This window comes from Phaenicophaeus curvirostris, chromosome 21, assembly GCF_032191515.1.
Source record: "Phaenicophaeus curvirostris isolate KB17595 chromosome 21, BPBGC_Pcur_1.0, whole genome shotgun sequence".
Lineage (NCBI taxonomy): Eukaryota > Metazoa > Chordata > Aves > Cuculiformes > Cuculidae > Phaenicophaeus > Phaenicophaeus curvirostris.
This window is the reverse complement of record NC_091412.1, coordinates 7,016,565-7,036,090: the sequence shown is the minus strand read 5'-3', so window position 1 is coordinate 7,036,090 and position 19,526 is coordinate 7,016,565.

Below are 19,526 nucleotides of genomic sequence, written 5' to 3'. Positions count from 1 at the left end.
ACTAGCCTAATTTTACGTGATAATTACCTGAAAGTGGCAATACATATGGCATTGCATGTTTGAAATGTCAGAACTGGAAAAATATCAAGTGGATGGAGTCTTAGGCAAATGGAGGGAGTGGAAGGGTCAGAACAATATACTTTACTGCTCAAATGATGAAGAGGGACTGTATATCACTATAAACCCTAGTAAATAGTATACATCTGTAATAAATCCTGTGCATAATGTTTGTTGAAGGGAGCTGTATCCATGTGCAGCTGGATGCTAGGGCAGTCATAAACCAAAAAGAGATCTTGAATTTGCAAGCAGTTAAGTCATTCGTTCAACTTGTTTCTTTCCACCAAAGAATCTGCGCTTCACATGTTGTCAAATAATCCTGAATTTCTTGTACCACGGTGGTACAAATCTCATAACCTCCCGCCGTGGGCAGTGCACGGCACAGGTAGGGGGTGATGAGCAGTGGTGAACCAGCGCTGGGGAGCCATCACGGGGGCGTTTGAACAAAAATTTCCATGGTTGGTGGATTCCCAAGGGAAAAAAATACCCTTTTGGTGCTGCTGAGTGGGTGTTGAGCGGGTTTGCTGGGCTTCACGTGCCTGGCAAGGAAGCAGGAATGAGATAGGATGGTGGAGAGCAGCAGCCAGGCACCACCCCAAAAAAATCCAACTCGTGGAAGGATCCACCTGGAGCAGCGCTGGTGTCCTGGGTCCTCCCTAATTGCTGGAAGTCTGATTATGATGCTTGTTAGCTTACCAGGGTGTAACCACCAAACAATATTGCATCCTGTATTTGGATTTAATTAATTGGTTAATAAGATTATAATTAATGAAAATAAATTAAAATCACTTCAGTAATTAATTCACTGTAAACATTATTGACAACACTTCCTAAATACTGTAAACTCAGATTTAAAGCCCTGGTTAGGAATACTGAGTCGCGGGATCCCTGTAGTTAGAGGTGGAGCAGGGCTATTGGATTATCGAGCGTATCCACAGAGGGGCAGGTTATATACCCATATTTTACAGGCTGTATTTAGACACACAAACCTGGGTTTGCCCTTGAGGCTTCGTGCTGGCCCCGCTCTGGATCCGGGCTGAGGAGCTCTCAGAAAGGACGAGGAGCCCCGTGCCTTCACCAGCTCTTCCCTCTCTCTGTCTGTCTGGAAGGCTGAAAAAAAATACAACCATAAAATGCTGCTATCTCGTTGTGGCGTTGTTCTGCAGCAGCCTTTGGGGATGAAGGGAGGTCTTGGAGCGATAACACTGTGCCCACGGCTCCACTGCTCCCGCGCCAGCTTTGAACCCTCACAGGGCTTTGACTCTGGACTCAAGCAGAGGGATTTGGGCTACAGCATCTTTCCCCATCCCTTTTCCATCCTTTACCCTGTCTTATGGCAGCCTGCGACGTAAATAATGAAAACACTCGCTGCAAAGAGGCCTCAAACACTGTGTTTTAATTGCAGTCCTCCAATTATAGGGTCAGTGCACAATTAGAGGCAGAGCTAATTGTGGGCTCCCATCCTGTGCAATCAGCGTTTGCAGGAGCTGGGAAAGGACAGCACGTGGGCACGGCACCACACACCCCCTTCCGCTGGCACCTCGTGCTTCCCACTCTGCTAACAAAGCACATTTTGCAGCCAAACAACAAAATTCAAGGCATTTGCAATGCATCTTCTCCCGGCGATGTCTCCACCCCAGCCTCTGTTTTCTCAATATAAAAAGCTAATCCTTTTAGAAACTTGTAAATTGGGAAACAGAGCTGGTGTCAGCCCAAATCACATCTCCTCCCAGGTGTTTGTTAAGACTAAGCACTTTTCTTCTCTGTCTTCCTACACAAACTGATAAGCAGTTGTTTTATCAGATAATAAAATGGTAAACAACCGGGTAAACAGGTTGGTAATAATTTTAGCGCAAAAGGTTTAGAGGAACAAGAGGTATTTGAACTTCAGCCTTCTGTGACTGACTCAGCCGTGTCTGGACACCCCCCAGGTTGCTCACCACCACTAATTGTAAGAGCGGGCAGCTAAATCCAGCATTTCCACCATCCTCTGGGATATGTCCAAAAAGGACCTACCCTTTGTGGGGAAAGAAAGCCATTTTCAGCTATAACTGTCTAATTTTTGTTTGTTCGTTAGCAGAGAGTGGCCTGTGCAGGAAGGACCCTGCTCTCACCTCACACACCAGTGCTTCCCAAAGGGCTGGCCACGCTGGCAGTGATGTCCCAGAGGTCCGTAGCGGGGCTGGGGGCATGTGCTGGCCCCAACACCCTTGCCTGGCACTGGCTACGTGGTGTGGAGTGTGTTTGTCCGTGCAGTGCTGCTTGCTGCCGCTGCTGGTATTGCTGGGGTATGAGCTGGCTCACTGGGAGAGCTTCATCCCTGGCTGCAATGTGTCAGTCCCCAAAAATGCAGCTGACGTGGGAGCAGCAGGATTTTACCCTGTGGGAGCTTTGCTGTGTTATTTTACACCTTCCAGGTATTGTCGGGTAGATGCATTTGGCAGAGAGCGAGGCTGAGCTCCGTGCAGAGCAGCCCCAGGCTCTTTGCAGACCCCGGGAACGCGGTGACCCATATTCACTGGATCAAATAGCTGTGCTCAGCAGAAGTCCTGGTATAAGGTACAGTGGCTGGAGGCTATCTTCACACCTGCCTGCCCCCAGGGCTGTGCAAAGCAAGGATCCAGCTCAGTGGCTGTACAAATATTTGGACTGAACTCTCCGTAACGTTCCCAGCCCGTGTGAGTCTTGCCAAGCCTGGGCACACGGCAGCATCCCTTGGGAGCCCACGCCAGGCTTTCCATCATGAGGACGTGGTTTTCTACGGGGACAGCACTGCCTTGGTTCTCCTTGCAGCCCCTGCAGATGGGACGTGGCACCCACCAACTGCACGGGACAGACCCTTTTCTTTCATCCAGCTGGCAAAGTCACTGCTTTGCCTTCTGCGCCCAGGCCTGTGGCTCCATCTGGGGTGCAAGAAACATGTCAGTGCCTGTTGGACATAGGCAGAAGCAGTGCTGGTTTATCTTTTGGTCTGAAAGCCAGAGATCCCCTTGCTTGCAAGGCGGTGCCGAGCTTCCCTGGTGTCCCACATGTTGGGTTTTGCGTGCTTCGGGTAACGAGAACTCATTTTGGAGATGCACCTTCTCCCTTACCACTCTTGTGAGCGTGAGGTATGGTGCGTGATGGGTAGCACGCTGTTCTTCTCACTGTGTTTTGGCCACAGGAGATGGCTTAGTGCTAGGGTTGCGTTGAGAGCAGCGTGAGAGCTCCCTGTGCCCCGTGTGCCGCACGCGTCCAGCCAGACGGCAAACAAGCCCGCGGCCCAGATGCTGCCTTATGTTGGCTTCCCTCTTCTTTTATACTTAAAGCATGCATCATATTTTGTGCTGACTTAATACAACATGGATAGTTTTACTTTCCAAGTAGCTGGCAACCCTTAATCAATGTTAATTGGCTCTAATTAGCATATGTTAATTAATGATATTTACTACAAATTAAAGGTATGAGTGCTCCCAGAGGGTTTCCTGTTCATCCAATTAGTGCCAATTAGTTGCAATTAACACGTGTAAATGAGATGCCATTGAACCCAAAACAAACAGCACATAGACTGCTGTACTCGCTCGCAGTTGAACTTGAGCGCGCGGTTGCAAGGGGAGGGGAGAGGGACTGCAGAGGGCTTTTAAATTACGGGAAGGTCTCTAACATCTATTTAAGCTGGCTCATTATGTCTTATTTTGTTTCTCACTCTGCGCGAGCGAGTTGAAGGAAAGTTGATCTGAATAAAAACCCTTGGCAGTGTAAATGGGACATGTTTTCTTGTCTTGTTGGACCACGAAAAGGACGCAGCACTCTTTTAAGGAAACTGTCACATTCATATTTGCACCTAGCCCTGGTTTGCGTTTGGACGGGGGGATACGCAGCCCTCAACTTGAGCTCCTTCTGCACCTGTTTGGAGCACAGAGGGGACTCAGTCTCATACTCTGGTGCCAGCATGGCACAAAAGAAGCCCACGGCTGTTCCTGAGGACACTGATCCTCTCTTCTGCTTCCTCACTCTCCCCTTGTGGATAGTTTTTCTTCAGCACCATCATCAAAAGGTGCACTTTTGGTATTTTTCTGTTCATTTTTTTGGCCTGGAGATAAAAACAGCCCTAAAAGTTTCTTGCCTTCGGCTTCGATTGCACAGGCAATCTGGCAGGCAGCAGAACAAATTGTCATAATTGTGTTTAATTAAAAAGCATAAATGGATTATCTTCAGGTAAGGATGATTTATTTAGCTAATCAGTCTGATCACAGAGAATGTATAGTCTGGAGATGGAAATCGTTTGGGGGATATGGGTAATTCCTCTTCCCATCAGCCCCGAAGTAAGTCAGGATTTTAGCACAAAGGCCATCTCAGAGAGAAGGGCTAAGCCAGGTCCAACCCTTGTTCCCAAGGGATGGTTTTGAACATCCTCTCGCCCCACGTCTCTTCCACTGGAGTTAGGCTTTTCCTCTTACTTCTTGTTTTCAGATGAAAACAGCTGTGTGGTCCCGTTTGTGATGGTTTGTGCCGTACACCCTGGGCTCAGTCCTGGGCGCTATGGGCACACAACCCCTCACCCCAAAAATTCAGCAGGTGAGGAGGATAAACCTGGGTAGGATGGAGCTGGCAGTGCTGCTGCAACTGTTCTTGCAATAGGAGGGTGTGCAGTTTGGACACTGAGACCAGGGCCAGGCACTATAGACACCAAACCAGCATAATTAATCGACCATCCACTTGAAAAGCCAAGTACTGAGTAACACTGAAGCATGACTTCCACGTCATGAGCTTTTGAAACACCTCTGGAAGTTGGATGCTTTGGACACTGATGTCCAGCTCAGGTGTCCTGAGCTTTCCTTTGGTTTTATGTGAATGCTTTTAACTTTTAGAAGGTGGAGGTGCTTTATGGCATGATGCAAAGCCTGCAGCCAGGGGGGTTGTCACCTCCAAGGGCTGGTAAGGAGAAAAAGTGAAGGGAAGGTGCCAACCAGCACCCGCTCCTCCAGAGAATTGTCTTTGCAGACCTCAGTCCTCACCTTAGTACATAACAATTCCCTTGTTGTGGTTACGTGTTTGGGGAATTATTTGAAACCATTACAGCTGGGAAATAAGGCACCTGTGGTGTTTTCTGTTATTCCTGAGAAAATTCTCCTTGTATTTAATAGGTGATGTTTAATAAAAATGAAAATGAGCTTATCCTGAGCAGGCATGCACGCCAAAAGCTGGCATTTAAATTAGAAATTATGATTTAATAACTTGTCAAGAAACTCACCAATGTAACAGCGTGATAATTATTGAAAGGAGGCTTCATAAATACTGGAATATCATGATCTGTTATGAGAACCGAGCTCGTAAACGCCCGGTGGTCTCCACACGGGACTGGGCTACAGAGCTCTGGCCCTCACCAGAAGTTCTACCCACGAGGTCCTTAGAGAATGCCCATTCCAGAGATGATGTACCTTGGGTTTGGCTTGGTTCACTACAGGGTTGCACTGCTGCACAACAAGTAATCCAAGGGGTTCTCTGTGTTTGTGAAGGGCACATAGAGAGCCACGGGTACTTGAGCAGAGCAGGCAGGGAGGGCTCCTGCTCCAGGCTGAGGGGCTCCAGGTCTCCAGGACTGGGAGATGTGTGCACGATGCAATTTGGTGAGGTGGTAATGGGGAGCTGGGTACCATGGGCTTAGCAGCAGTGGCACAGCTCGGGAGCACACGCACCCCGCAGCAGGACAGGGCTGGGTTTGCAATCGCAATCGGGCTCACATAGAATCATAGAATCACCAGGTTGGAAGAGACCCACCGGATCATCAGTGCCTGCACTTGGGGCACAACAACCCTGGGCAGTGCTACAAACTAGGAGAAGCCTGGCTGGAAAGCTGCCTGGAGGAGAGGGAAGGTCTCTAACCTGGGGGTGTTGGTTGACAGTGACTGAACATGAGCCAGCAGTGGCCCAGGCATCTTGGTTTGTATCAGAAACGGTGTGACCAGCAGGTCCAGGGAGGTTCTTCTCCCTCTGGACTCGGCACTGGTGAGACCGCTCCTCGAATCCTGTGTTCAGTTCTGGGCCCCTCACCACAAGAAGGATGTTGAGGCTCTGGAGCGAGTCCAGAGAAGAGCAACGAAACTGGTGAAGGGGCTGGAGAACAGGCCTTATGAGGAACGGCTGAGAGAGCTGGGGGTGTTTAGCCTGGAGAAGAGGAGGCTGAGGGGAGACCTCATTGCTCTCTACAACTACCTGAAAGGAGGTTGTGGAGAGGAGGGAGCTGGGCTCTTCTCCCCAGTGACTGGGGACAGGACAAGAGGGAATGGCCTCAAGCTCCGCCAGGGAAGGTTTAGGCTGGACATTAGGAAAAAATTCTTCACAGAAAGGGTCATTGGGCACAGGCAGAGGCTGCCCAGGGAGGTGGTTGAGTCACCTTCCCTGGAGGGGTTTAAGGGACGGGTGGACGAGGCGCTGAGGGACATAGTTTAGTGTTTGATGGGAATGGTTGGACTCGATGATCCGGTGGGTCTCTTCCAACCTGGTGATTCTATGATTCTATGATTCTATGATCAAGTCCAACCAAAACATAGTGGGGTGCTTGGCTGCAGGGAGTCAAAACGGAGCCGCCCGGCACTGGAGGCAGAGCAGACAGCGTGTGTCAGGGTGCGGGGGCTGTGGGAGGATGTGACAGACGGGGCTGGAGAGCGCGAGGGAGCCCGTGTGGAGGGCAGCGCAGCTTTGCCGGGGGGAGGTTGGCCATGACCCAAGGACACTGTTTGGTGTCCAGTTCTGCCCCTGCCACGCAGAGCTGGCCCTGCCGAGTGGGCAAATACGACTCCACCGCTGAAACCTCCGAGGTGCTGCTTAGAGACAGATCAAGCTGCTGGACAGTCTTCCTTTTGAATAATCTGACAACAAAAAATATTTATAGACTCGAGAGGTCAGGATTGCTCCTTCACATCCCCTGAGCCTCCTCGAAACCCTTGACTGATTTGCTAGAAAAAATTATCTTTGGTGAGACCTTATTGTTTGAGTCATGGCCCATCTCTTAATTTAAACAAAATGTTCACATAAGGACTTTTTAATATATACTTTAAATTACAGTCTTGACTTTCTGTTGGTTGATTACGGCGTATGACTCTCAGTTGGAAGGCCATTATTTCTGCTATGATTTACAAAGCAGTTAAAGCGAAATCTATGTAATAAATATTGAAGCATTGTAATAGATAATTCCACATATTTAAATGCAACAGACTCCTTGGCACAACGTTTGGTTGGCAGGACGGCATGAAAACCCCAGACAAAAGCATCTGGCAGGCTCAGGTTTTGGGTTTTGGCTCAGCCTCATGTCTCAGTGAGGACCAGTGTCCCAGTGGCATCAGGGTGCCAGGTGTCTTCGTGGATGTCGATGCTCCTGTGGAAGACAAGCACTGAGTGGCCTGGTGGACAGTGGCATTCCCATGGGAGCTGGGCACTGGTTTCCAGAGGCTAGGACAGCTCTGGGAGCTGGGGAGCTCAGCTCGAAGTTCTCTCATTAAATATAAACCATTCTCATTAGGCTGCTTATAGATGCTGCCATAGCATGCGCCGTGTAAAAAATGGACCTTAAAACATCACCAAAACACGCGTGTAAGAGCTCAGCTTTTATACCAGGTTCCTGCTGTAAATCCGAAGAGTAGAAGTGAGCACCCAATCCAGATTAACAGCAGCCAAGGAAAGCAAAAGCAAACTATACAGGGAAGCCAGAGATTTTCTGCACCCCCACCCCCACCACCCACCATCCTGTGCCATTCAGCAAAGCGCTGCTGTCTCCAGATAAATCACAGCAGCTGAGGAGAGCACGTGGCAATACCAGGGGTCCCAGTGTGTCGCTCTGTGGCTGCTGGAGCAGCCTGCGTGCCTGCCCGAGGCACGGGGCTTGCACGTCTTTCCCTCTGCAGATCCACAGCCATTCACAGAAGCTGCATGGGAAAAAATAATAATTGAGGTGGCATCTTGAGTGCCTGGGGTTTTGTTCCTTTGTTGATGGTTTTTCGAGCTCACCTGTAATTCTGCAGTGGCACGGGGATGGACTACGGTGTAACGTGGGGTGGCACCGTCACAGGATGGGGTTTGTGGCTGCGGAGCTACAAGGGGATTGAGGAGCTGCAGGAGCTGCCTCTAGAACTGCCAGCACACCCCAGCAGTTGCTCTGTGGACAGGGGTCGTCAGAGCTGTCTGCCAAGTCCACCAACCAGATCCTTTCCATCTCTAGTCCCCCACGCCTCAGTCTCCTGCTAGGAAGCAGGGGAAACCATACCTCCTCCCTTTTCTTTTTCTCTGTTGTGTTGACTAACAGTGTCATCACGCAAACCATTAGGCACCAACTTTGTGTTTCAAATATAAGCGGTGTTGCAGAAACCAGGCACAGAGCTTGCAACTAAGAACTGGAGCTGGTCTGGGGGCCATCTCTTGTTGTGCACATTTAGAGCGCCTGTCCTGATGTGACCCCATCCCAGATGAAACCTCAGGATGCTGCTGTACTGAAGTACTCCTATTAATAACAATTAAATGGCACTCTGGAGCATTCAGTGGTTTCCAAAATCATGTGAATCGGGGCTTTTCTGGCTAGGAGAGCTTTAGGAGAGGGTCTTTCTCCTTGCTGGTTAGGAAAAGATGTTTGAAGAGGTGCCATAGTTTGTGCTGATCCCTGGGCTGGCTGCCACGCTCTCCTCTGGGTGTCAGCGGAATGTGCTGCTCAGAGTGAACCAGCACCCTCAGCTCAGCCCAACCCTTCTTCCTTTAGTCCAGCTTCCTCTGTGAAGTCGTCTGTGATCTCCTGTTTCCACTTAACACTCCCAATCCAGCTTAACTCGCTGGCTTCTCGCCGTAGCCCTGAGTTTGTGGCACCTTGACCATGGCAAGGACCTGGGGCTGTGACCAGTGACCAGCCGCAATCCCTGCTCGCTGCTGAGTTTGGAGCAGGTGTATCTCCCATGCACTCTTGGCAAAGTATTTTTTCCTCCATTCATCCAGCTGTGTGGCTCATGCAAACAGCTGGAACCACAGGGATGTTCTTCATACAGCAAGTTCAACAAGGAAGACACAACAGGACCTTATCCAGATCGATGCTGGGGAGAGGAAAGGTTCCCATTGATTTCAGTTGCATTTAGGTCAGGACTTCAAAATAGCCAAATTGCTGGTGAATTTTATCTTAAATTAAATTCCTACCATAAATTCTGATTACAACTATTAAGCTGCATGCATAATTAAAGAGAATTCCATCTGGGCTTCTTGCAACACTTTGCACGCAGAGCAGGGCAGGCGGAGAATACGCCGTTTGGCAGCTCTCAGCTGGCAGAGTATCAGCTGCAAACTACTGTTAGGTGCAAACAGCCACACTTGAGTGTCGCACAGAAGGTGGCTTGGGAGAAGGGATGCCCAGTGGTCATTTGTAGCAACCTCCATCTGAGGATCTTAAAGGATTGCGCTTTAAAATCACAAAACCCGTCTGACGCAGGTAGCTTATTGCCATCCTGTGATGGAGTGTTAGTGTCAGGAGGAAGGATCGTGATATTCCTGGGATAATGCAGCCAAATATTGGCTGAGCCGGGACAAAACACATCCCTCCAAGCCCCCATCTCAGACTGCGCTCGCTTTTGCTGGCTCCAGGCTGTCGTCAGCTCTTAAGGATTATAAACTTAGTTTTTGCTGAAGAAATAACTCATAAAAGCCGATAAACCTTACCTTCACAAGGAAAAATGTTAAAAAGTGGCTTATCTTGGTCAGCTTGTGGAGTTAAAACATTTTTATCTTTATTTGGAACGCATCAGAAACAAAAGATCTTTAGTTATTTCTCCTCCTTGAGATGTGTCGTTGTTCCTCGGTGGTTCCCAATGTCTTGCTCATCCCACTCCCTTTTTCCTCAGGGTGTGACTGGCCATCTGAGCAGCAACTCTTGGGGATGAGTAGACAGAGGGAAGCAAAAATAACGAACTATGAAAGTGATGGGGAAAAATTGCTCTCCTGTTTCCTCTAGACCAAGAAAATGTCAAGGAAAAACTTTCCTACAGATTTTTCCAGTATTTTTCTGCAAAAAATATCTTTCCTTGGAGAAATTTCAGGTCACTCTATGACCAAATAGCAAGTCTGCTTATTATTCTGTCCGGTGCTCCAGGACTTTTTTTTTTTTAAGTGAAAACAACTTGAGAGAGAGAGAAAATCTCTTTGACACTAAAATCAAATAGGTGTGTTTGAAAGTAATTGGACTGGCCTGGAAAAAAAATGCTTAGTCGATAATGTTGAATTATAAAATGACCACTGTGCCATGCGAGGGCGAGGGGGGAGGCTCGGTGGTGACCGGTGTCACGGCCACGCTGGCACTGAGCGAGGTGAAGGCGGGGAGGAGCTGCTGAGGGCAGCAGGAATGGGGCAGGGTCCCCCACGTCCATCCCTCCTGCACCTCCTGACCGCAGTGCAAACGCCCTTCATCGTCCTCCCCCGTCGCTTCCATCCACTTTGGCACTTAATTAGACGAGGAGATGGTGGAGCGCTGCCGGCACCTCAAGAGCGCAATTATCTGGGCAGCATCCTCGGGGGCCACAGCTCCATGTGCCTGGATTGCAAACGATGGTGGTTTCCACAGGCTGAGATCCCTGCCTACACCTCACTGGTGGAGCCGTTCCCTTGCTCAGCTCAGCCTGGCAAGACTAAAATTCATGACTTGTGAGGCTGTAGGGCCAGATTGGCCAGGGAGTTTAGACCAGAAGTCCATCTTTGTTTCTTTTTAGGAAAAAAAAAAACAAGGAAAAAAGCTCTTTGTCCTTCCCTTTTTCCCAAAAAAGAAGTGAGGTATTTTACTTCTGTTATCAAAAAGTGATGGTGTGTCCCCAAGCGCCACCATGCTGCTCCACAGGGATGGATTTGTGGGTTTTTTCCCCCTTGTGTCATCTCCTTCAGCCCAAGGAACAGCAGTTTGTCGCCAGCTCTGGCCAGGCTGCCATATCTCTCACCTCCCCTCCCCATCAAACGTGGGCCATGGAGAAAGGTTAAATTCAGGTCAACCCTCCCAGGTCACACGTTTCTGAAAGCATCCCTTGGAAAGCCACAGGGATCCTTGCGCCAGCGGTGCCCGGCGACTCCGGCAGCGCGGAGTCAAGGTGAGAAGAGCGGCGGGTGCTGGGGCCGCTGTGCTGGAGGTGGGTTCACAGCCCTGAGTTCCTGCACCGCGTCCCCCTCCGAACAAACAGAGCTTATGGCGAGCCAGGGGTGAGAGATGGATGGCAAACAAATGCGCCTTTGAAGAGTGACAATGAAATAAATCACCCGGTTCCTTCGTTGGCACGCTTGATAATGCCGTTATCGTAAAGAAGGGACTGTCAGGAATGCCTGCGACCATGCCACGGCAGGGGCTGGGGGCTGCACACAGTATCATCCCCTTCCGCAGGGCACGGGGGTGTCCTCTGTCTGCTTGGCTGGGGTAGAGCAGGTTCAGACTCGCAGAGCACTGATGAACCTCGCCTTAATCATAGAATCATAGAATCACCAGGTTGGAAGAGACCCACCAGATCATCGAGTCCAACCATTCCCATCAATCTCTAAACCATGTCCCTCAGCACCTCGTCCACCTGTGCCTTAAACCCCTCCAGGGAAGGTGACTCAACCCCCTCCCTGGGCAGCCTCTGCCAGTGCCCAATGACCCTTTCCGTGAAAAATTTTTTCTTTATGTCCAGCCTGAACCTCCCCTGGCGGAGCTTGAGGCCATTCCCTCTCGTCCTGTCCCCTGTCACTTGGGAGAAGAGCCCAGCTCCCTCCTCTTCACAACCTCCTTTCAGGTAGTTGTAGAGAGCACTGAGATCTCCCCTCAGCCTCCTCATTAATTAATTAATTGGGATGCCCCTGCCTTAAAATGCAACCTGTTGGTGTTCTTGGTGGTGCAGCCGTCTCTCCCCTGCACTGGGTGAGCAGAATTTCATCTGGTGTCGTAAGCTAACGCTGTGATGTTTGTGGCCATCGATCTGTGGCATCCGTTCAGCTCTACCAAACATATCCTTGGCTCCACCAACCTGGAGCGCCTGATGCAGAGATATCTGTGTTCAGTTTTCCCTGGTATTCGAGAGATTTCGGATCAGAGTCGCAGCCTGGTCCAGGGGTTTATCTCAGGGCAGGAGAGATTTCTCCTGGTGGGTTTGCCTCTCTCTCCACCAAACTGCATGGTCCCTCCCCAGCCTGCGAACATGCAAGTCTGTGCCCCAAAGGTGCTTCAGCACCTCAGCACCATTGTTTTTAGGCTCTTATTTGCTTAAAATTGGTGGGATTGGTTGAATCTGCTCCTGTAAATTCACTGACTAAAGCTGAGCTGGGTGTCCTTGTCTCTGAAAATGGGCACAACCCTTTGTTTTCACTAAATCTGCGTAAAATCATGCTTTTACATGATGTGGCTGTGTAAATCCTGCTCCTTACTGGCTCGATACAAATCTGAAGTAATCCTTTGTACTGAATTACGTCTGCGCCAGACTCAACCCATGCTGCCCGTGTCCCTCCTGCCTTTCCCTGCGCTCTGAGTAAGGGGTTCACAGCTTTTCACTGGACCTCGATGGTCATGAAGAGGAGGCTCCTTCCTCCGCTGAGACCTTCGGCTCCCATCATGGTGCGCAGGCTTCACTGGAGCTTCACTGGGAACTCTCAGCCTTCAGGCACAAAGTTAAGCGTGTGCTTCACAGCTTGGTCCTGAGCTATAGAAGCTGGACGTCTTTCTACTGCTTTGAGGAGGAGCAGGACCTGCCCCCAGATCCTTGCAGTTCTAGGGCCAGAGAGCTTCATCCACTGTCCTGCCCATAACAAAAGAGAAGGCTGAGAAAAGGAAAGGAAGGGAGGCAAAATATGGAGAAAAATGAGGAATGCTGAGATGAAGTTGTGCTCATTCAGCTCCCTCAGAAGCCCGGGTCTCCATCATTAATATTAAGCAAACCCTGACAATACCACTCTGTGTTTCCAAAAGAATAACTACCAGCCGGGTAAACAAACCTGGGGAGGTACAAAATTCCACAGGATGTCTCATCTCTAGTGGCTTTATGATAAATGTAACAAGGCAACAGCTATGCAAAAAAAAAAAAATTAAAATGTAGAAAATTGACATTTGGAATTGAGCTGGGATGTGCTGGAAACACCAGCTCTTATCGACAAGGGGGGGACCCACAGCCCTTTCTTAAACCGCAACGATACAGGCTAATTTATATGCAGTTATTCACGTGTGCAGTAAATTCCAATTATGTTTACAGATGTCTGCTTAACATTTATGGGAAAGGAACCTCAGCATGTCTGAAATATCCTTATAAGGGTTGGGACTCGGAGAGCTTTTTTCCTTTTTTTTTTTTTTTTTTTACCAATACCAATTTAATTATATTTTGCAGATTTAAAAAAAAAATCCAGCTGAGCGCTCTGATGGAAGGTTTAACATCTAATGCATATATTTGGGTTGTATGACCATTTCAGGGATGTTGTAACTGGGGTTTTTTTTGTTTTCATATGAAACTCGGGAGTTTAGTTGATTCTTTTAGACGCAAAAAGAAGCAGCAACAAATAAGTGCAGTAAAAAATGCACAGGTTTTCAAAGAGCTCCCTGTTGTTGGTTATTTTTATTCTTTGTCTTGGGATTTCTTTATTTAAAGGAAATATTTCATGGCTCCGGCGTTTCATGTGTCAGACTGGGCTGTGATTTTCTCGCCCATCGCAGGGTGGCATTTTGCCCTCCACTGTGTGAAGAAGCCTCGCATCCATCCTCATTTTCCCCACGAAAGGTGTTTCTCGCCCTTCTCCTCCCTAGACCTGCACGTCTCCTTCTCCTCTGTGCAAGTTCAGCTGCAGGTTTATACCAAATTGTGTTGTCGAAGCTGATGACTCTGGGGTTAGCGGGGCTGAATAATTCTGGGAGCCCCGGTGTGCAGGGAGTCCCTGCCTGGGGACCCCGCAGCCTGGACAATCCAGCAGACCCCATCTTCAAGGATGGGGTTTCTAGTTGTTGTAGTCATAAGAAAAATGTGTATTTTTGAGATGCATGGGTGAAGAAGCAGCAGTTTTCACACTTTCCCACCCTGGGTATGTGCTCTAAAGGTGGCTGCAGCCCTGAGAAGCGACAGCCCCACGGGGAGACTTGGCATGAGCTGGACCTTGGTGGGGAATTTCCCTCAAGAAAAAGTGTGGTTTCTGCAAGTTCTCAAACTGCTGTCTTCCAGCATTCTTTCCTCCTCTTTCCCTCTCGATTTGAAGCACTCATAGTACATTACAGCTTATTGTGTGAGCAGCAGCACAGTGAGTGGCAGCCTGGCTCCGCGGACGTGTCTGCCTGGGGACAGCACGTGTCCAGCTGGGTACCAACACCCAGCAGGACCCCGGGGTGCACAGGACAGCGATTTCCACTGGGAACTGGAGGGTCAGCATGGTTTATTGGTGCCTACCTCCACTCACTTTTCCTCTGGAGAGTGAGGGTGATGCACACTCACCTCCTGAGGCTCTGCAGCAATGCAGGAGTTACCTCAAGTCCCACTTCAGTGTCCTGGGGTGTGCTGGGACACCTGAACATGAGTGTGTCTGTCTGTGTCTGGTAATTTGTTTGCAGTATTGCCAGCTGGCACAGCCACTTGTAGAGGTGGTGTGTACACTGGAGGTGTGGAAAAGCTGCTCCATCATCATCGTTACAGTTAGACAAGTCAGGATCTCACATATGAAAGTATTCAAATTCAAATAGGGGAATGAAAACCGCATTGGTATTTGAAAATTACGTTTCCCTCCCATATGAAGCACCAGCCCTGCAGAATATTAATCTGAGAGTTTAAAAGCTATGGTAGGAAAACATCTTTCCAGAGCACACGCAGCCCTAAACTGTTCCTCAAACACTAGGGCCACCTGAGGACTCTGCCATGCGTGTTTGCTTGTCCAGCCTGCAGACAGAGGTGGGAAGGGAGCCTTTCTGTGTGCTTCCTTGTGTAGGGGACATAATCTCCTGCAGGTATGCAGAAAAGATTTGGTTCAAATTAACACCTTATTGATTTTGTGTAAAGACATCGGAATGAAAGGCAGCGAGCAAAGATTATGTGCAGTGCGTGGCAGGCACTCGCAGAGCTCCATCGGCACGTGGTCCCACTCTGCTCCCCCACTGCATTTCACCTTGTGCACAGACACCACATTGATGGAACTGCCACGGATGCTGCAGGCTGACCCCATGACCCGAAAGAAAACACAAGCTTTGGAGCAGCTTCTCTGGTTTTACAAGAGAAGTGATAACAGCCTACAGACATAAAATTTGGTGCGGGTTTAGGTTGGCATGAGAGTATGAAGTTGATCCGAGACTCAAGAGATCCATCCAGGGACTCCCTGTGGGTCTCAGGCTGGGATGAGGACAAACGCTGAAGCTCCTTTGCAGAAGTTAAGTGACCTTTTGGGAGGCTTCTCCAGCTGTCAGACCAGGACCAAGGGCAATGGGTTTGCTCTTTAGGGTGCTGCATGGAAAGAAGAGCCTGTCCTTGTAAAGCCAGGCATGGCAAACATAAATGAAGAATTTCAGAGAGGGGAGAAGAGGAAGACCATGCTGTATTTAGAGGGACTTACTTGATATGAGAGCATATGTGGAATAAATGTGTCAGATTTTAAAAATTAGGTTTGTTTATTAGCACACCCTTAAGGAAATAAATTGTACATCGTTAGGAGTGATGTCCTCTCACCAGCCATCTTCCTTATTATTAACACATTTATCTAACAGGCACATGAATTTCTTTCAGACATTTATTCTGGAATACTATAGGCTTTACAAATATTAACTAGTTGCAGCAATGAAGATTTTGTATAACAACTGAAAAAACACATTGATAGGGAATTGTGCAGACTCAGAGTTTCTAGGTTTGAACATAGAATTGTGGAATAGTTTGGGTTGGAAGGGACCCTAAAGCCCATCCAGTTCCAACCCCCCTGCCATGGGCAGGGACACCTCCCACTGGATCAGGCTGACCAAGCCCCATCCAGCCTGGCCTTGAACCTCCAGGGATGGAGACTCCACAGCTTCTCTGGGCAACCTCGGCCAGGGCCTCCCCACCCTCACAGGAAAACATCTCATCTATATTTGTCCTCTTTCGTCTTAAAACATCTCAGGATGTTTCCATTTTTGTACGCACATGATCGTCACCACAATCCTGGCATGAGGCAGATCAGCACAGAAAGCTCCTTCAGATAATTGTTATCAGTGAAAACAGTGTCAGGGGAAACATACTTTGTAAAACTGTTCATTAGGGTTTGGGGTTGCTCCTGAAGGAAGTGTAGGTAAATAAGGGACTCTCCATTTGAAGCAACATTTACTTGCTTGCAAGCAAAACAAACTCCTGTGCCTTCATGGTTACGCTCCTTCAGGTTGGATGCATCAGCCTCTGCTCTTCAGAGCCACCTTCACCTGTGGATACAGAGAGATGAGAAGAGCACCGTGGGACCTGGCTGATATGAATTTCTCAGTGCCCAGTACCTCGCGAGTGACAAAACTCAAGAACAAGTTGTGCGAGGCCACTGGTGAGGAGAGGAGCGGGGCGATGCCTCCCCAGCTGGCTGATCAGCTATTCTGGTTACACAGCACAACGCGCGTGTTTCTGGGAGCAGCTGACGTGAGAAGCTGTAACGTGCGATGTTAACAGCCTGCTGCCAGGAGTTCAACAAATAACCGTGCACTGCAAGTACCGAACAGCAAAAAGACCGGTTCAGCCTGTGGCATAACAAAACCAGGGGTGAGCAGCCTTTCTTACTAGGCTTTTTGCCACTTTGGCGTGATAGTATTTGATAGGAATGGTTGGACTCAATGATCCGATGGGTCTTTTCCAACCTGGTGATTCTATGATTCTAGGATAACGTTGTCGTGGGGCTGTTCCGGGTGCAGGATGTGCCCTGTGGAGCGAGGTGACCACTCCGGTGCTGCCTGACTCCAGAGCCTCACCCAGCCCCCTGCAGCAGCCCTGGGGAGGGCAACACAGATGGAGTCTGGAGTGGGGAGGGATTTCCCATCCACCAAGCAACACAAATAGGAAGGAAGCTGAGAGGTGATGGAATCTGAAGGATATAGAGCATCCACGTGGGAGTTGGGAGATTTGGGTTGTGCCCATCTCTGAGTGAAGGAGATGCTCCCCACCCCGTGCCCTCCCATGCTGCGTGTCCAACACGGCAGCGCTGGTGGGATCTCCGGTCCCAGCTGGAATACAAGTGGCAATGATGTTGAGGAATTTCTTTTTTAGAACTGTATAGGTTTTTTTAAGGTGAGCTTCTGAGCATGGAGAACTGGTCCTTGGTAATGCTAGTGTGTGACTCTGCCCTGCATGAGGGGCTCGTCCTGGAGCACAGCAGAGGACAGGTCTGGCAGGACCCTCACAAGACCTGAGCTCTTCCTCCAGCTTCTGCTGGGAAAATTATTTGAAGATAGTGTAATTTCACATTCTACAATGAAATTGCCTGGGTATTTTTGTCTTGAAAATGGTATATTGATGTGCTTCAGAGTAATGGGATCTTGGCTGTGCACACCATATCCTTGCTATGGTGTTGAAATAACTTGTATAGGTGTACGGCCAAACTTAGAACATCGCTTACTGCTGTGCAAAGAAATGGGAGGTTAACGGGTTTTAAATCTGCATTTTTTATAAAATAAAGTGTTTGGCCGCACTTCCTTACTGCAATGTTCCAGTTTCATACCAGTGCAGTGGTGACCCCATAGAAATCAGATGCTCAATTAGCAGCTCAGGCGTTGTGAGCAGCGCAGGGCTGCGCAGGGCTAACAAGCCCTGTCTGGAGTGTGCCAGTGACCTCTTTAACTGCCTCCACGCTTGCAGTACAGGGGTGTGCGAGTGCTTTGAGCCATGGGCTCCCACACAGCCTCTACCTCTTACCTGGCTCTTGCCCACCTGGCCCAGGCAGACAAAACATGCTAGGCTGCAGGTGCCTGGCAGCTGGAAACCTTGTTGGGCTCAAACAGCGTAAACCCAGCTGCCTCGATTTGTGGGCGTATGATAAAGTGAGGAGAAAGAAGGGCACGCTGGCCAGAGCCTCTGCATCCCATCAGAAACCTCAAAATAGAAGCCTATATAAATAGGGTGTGACATAGGATATTATATGGTAGTGTGGTGTCAAATTACAGATTCTATATATAGAAGATTAATCAGAGGTTGGGACTAAGCAGACAGTTATAAATACAGCCAGGAGTTCTGTATTCATTTGCATGAGCAGCGAGGGAAGTTTGTGTTTCTGTGGCACCTGGTCTGGGTGATGCTGTTTTATCACCCTGAACTGAGATCTGCTCCTGCCCCTGCAGCAAGTAGGCAGAGGGCAGCGCTGGCTTCCCACCAGTGCAGGCATGTTGTCCCTTTATTTTATTGGGATGGTCCTATTTGTTTTGATTTCAATTGTTTTTCTCAAACACTCTGTGTGATGGTGATGTCAGACACCAAAAGCTGACAGCCTGCTGATGACAAAAACCCCTCTTACACTGAGAACCCTCTTCTCCAGCTGCTTGTAAAGAACAAATAACACAGCAATGCTGCTTCTTTATGTATATGGAAAGCCAGAGACAGCGTTCAGCAGAGGAAAGTCTGTGCAGTTACTCCTTTCTGAGCAGGAGGATGCGCTCCTGTTGGGTAGGAAGGTTCTGTCCACCCTCAGAAACAAGGAAAACAAAGAGTGTGCCTGGATTCACGCAGCAGGTCAGCAGCAGGAGAAGAGGGAAGGGTCTGAGCATCCTCATCCCTCCGCCACTGCCGACAGACCCACTGCCTCCGCACACAATCGCGCGTACGTGTGAGATAGGTGGATGAGATTGACTCTCACTCCCAGGGAAGTTCAGTGACTGTGAAATTAGTAAATTACACAGGCCCACAGAACTTAGAAAAACAATATAATCCTGAGGGTACTGAAATAATTAATTTGCTAATCAACTACACCTTGCTTTTTTAATTTGCAAATAGCACTGTGTTCCGTTTCCCCGTTCCAGCCACCTCAAGAAGAGCCGTGTTCGCAGGGCCGAGCGCGGGGGCACAGCACCCCGCGAGCTCCAGGGCCCTGGGGAGCTGCTGCCTCCACACCGCAGGGACCCCAGTGAGAGCTGGGTGATGCTTTTGGGGGGATGTTGCTGTGCTCTGAATCCACCCCCCAAATCCAGCCACCAACTTGCAAGGGAATAGCCGGGGCTGCGGGGTTCTCGCAGATGTTTGTCTCGTGGTTTTGCTGCGCTGTTGTTTGCTTTAAATCATTTCAAACGCGGAGGTTGTCAGACAAGACAATTAACATGGGGAAGGGGGGAAAGTATTACCATCCATTATTTGCCATAACATGAATTTAAGCCGAGAAGTCAAATGATAAAATATGTGGTGAAAAGTGGTGGTGGTGGGAGCGCCTCGATGAGTAATAGCCCTGGGCTCCCGAGCCTTGAACTTAGCGTGCTAAGTAAATCCCCGAGGTCAAAAAGTAGGAAAATTGTTGCAGCTTGGGGAGATATATTTTAACTTTGCAAAAGGTCCTGGGGAAGCCGCTGC